This window comes from Babylonia areolata, chromosome 29, assembly GCF_041734735.1.
Source record: "Babylonia areolata isolate BAREFJ2019XMU chromosome 29, ASM4173473v1, whole genome shotgun sequence".
NCBI lineage: Eukaryota > Metazoa > Mollusca > Gastropoda > Neogastropoda > Buccinidae > Babylonia > Babylonia areolata.
The window spans coordinates 2828600-2831099 of record NC_134904.1 but is presented as its reverse complement, the minus strand read 5'-3'; the positions used below and the strand labels follow the sequence as shown (position 1 = coordinate 2831099).

Genomic DNA, 2500 nt, shown 5'->3' with positions numbered 1-2500 from the left:
TATAATTATAATATAGAAAAAGGTAGTAGTAATAATAATAGTAATACTAATAAAATGATAATAATAAAAAATAAATAAATAAATAAATAAGACAACAATGGTGATAATTAAGCGAATGAATGTAAAATATGACGACACACATTCACACATACACCCACACATGCATAACAGAAATGCACCAAACATGCAGTTTCACAGATATGAAAGTACAGTCAAATACATATAAACGTACATGAGCTCCAACACACACACACACACACACACACACACACACACATTACCTTGCACCTCCTCCAACCCCCTCCTCCACACACTCATTTCTAGCCTACGTATCGCAGCTTCCACGGCACACACACACACACACACACACACACACGCACGCAAACACACACTCACAGAGATGAACACTTACTTGTACAAGCACACACATATACGCCCATATCTCCCACCCCCAACCCCCACACATATATACAAAGATATATATATATATATATATATATATATATATATATATATATATATATATACACACACCCGTACACAGATCTCTCCTGACACTTGTGTACACTTACACTCTCGCGCATTCACAAACGCACTCAAAAACACAGACCCACACATCCACACAAACACACACATACACACACGCACACGCACAGAGGCTGCCAAGAGGGATGGGAAAAGATCTCTGATGCCAAGAACGTGGCGTCTAGTGTGTTGCTCAGTCTATTGTATTTGGAAAGGCCCACAGAGACTCTGTTCCGTTTTGAAGAAATTTGCGCAATGTTGGTTTGGAAATGATGCCGATATTTGTTTGATTTGCAAAGCATCGTGCTCTACCTTTCATGTTAGACTTTCGGCCGCTCCCTCTCTCTGCTTTTATTTCTTTGAGGCGATCGATGGTGTGATGGCCTTGTACCTGTTCTTTTTGGTATTCTTTGATTTTTCTGAGGATTTCCGATTTTCCTAGATGTAGGCCGCTCGTTGGTGTTGCGTTACCAGCAAGTCTGTCAGCTCGCTCATTTCCCTTAACACCTGCATGTCCCGGGCAGTATGACCATGTGAGTTTTTTAATCTGAAAGTTGCGCATTGCCTTATGCCACTCTGGGCTTCCCATTCCGTTTTCAATTTTCTGTATGAGGTTCATTGAGTCGGTTAGAATCATGGCATGTTGGTTTCCGGGCGTATGGATGGACGATAGCCACTGGAGGGCATGTGTCGCAGCTTCAACTTCCATCGTTAGGCTGGAGGTTGTGACTTTGAAGGCAGCATTCTCTTCCCAAATTGTTTTTCCATTTTGTTTCGCAGTGAATCCCCAACCAGACTGGTCTTTGGTGACTGAGCCATCTGTGTATATGATGATGTCCTCTTCTTTACTGTTTTCTTCTATGAGTAGCTTCACTTCCGCATCTGTTTTGCCCTCTGGCCATTCCCGACAATGTCTTCCTAGAGTGGGTGAAATGACTGTGTTGAATAGATGGTTGAGGTTTTTGGGGTTTTTCTCCCATTCTTTTGTTTCTTTCAGGTCTTGTAGTCGGCATACTAGCTGGATTGTGTCTTCTGCTTGTCCCATCCATGATCTTCCTCGTTCTAGACGGCTGCCTTTTGGTTCTTTGACTGCGTCATGCAGTGGGTTTTGAGGGTTTTCTAATGCTTTGAAGTAGGTCTTGACCTGTTCTAACTTGTTTCTGGCCTGTACTGAAGGAAGGTCAAGCAGGTATCGCATGGTTTCTGTGGGCGTGTCTTTTGTTGTTCCAAGGATCAGCCTCATAGCTTCATTTTGTACTCTTTCTAATTTTAGGAGGTTGCTTTGAGACGGTGTTGTAAGCCCAAGTCCGTAGTCGATCACGCTGAGGACGAGTGATTGGTATAGCAGGAAGAGGTGGCGTTGTTCAATTCCTTTGGTTGCCATTGCTTTTAAGACTGAAAGGCCCTTTTTGCATTTGAGAACAGTATTTTCCGTATGTTTTCTGAAGGTCAGCATCCTGTCGAAGTGTATTCCTAGGTAGCGTAGGCATTCAGTTTTCTCAATTTGAATTCCATCGAATGACACAGAAGGTGGTGATTTGCTCGCGGTTTTGTTGTTAAGGGTGCACAGCAACGTTTGGGCTTTCGCTGGATTGATGGAAGATCCTGTGTCTTTGCACCATTGAGCAATATTGTTTAGTTGTTTCTGGACGGCTTTAGTTCTTTCCTCAGCATCTTTCGAAGTTTTGAAGACCAGGCCATCATCCGCAAGGGTAAGCACCCGAGCAATTCCATTGTTGTTTAAGTCTGCAAGGCCCTTCGTGTAGACATTGTAGAGGACAGGAGAGAGCGGAGACCCTTGTGGCAGTCCCATGGATAGTTTAGAAGGTGCAGACATCCAATCTCCGAGGCGTAGGACGACAGTTCTTTCCTGAAGCGCTGCTGCTATCCATCTTGTCAGTGTCAAACTTACTCCATAACTTAGTAGCAGCTCCATGAGGTGCGCAAACTGGACTTTATTGTAGGCATCTTCAAG

At 43.5% G+C, this 2500-nt stretch overlaps 1 protein-coding gene across 3 annotated transcripts in view; it reads right to left on the bottom strand.

The window, feature by feature from the left end:
* Window positions 1-2500, bottom strand: part of LOC143274977 (uncharacterized) — a 13914-nt gene that overhangs the window by 10489 nt on the left and 925 nt on the right. The window lies entirely within an intron of this gene.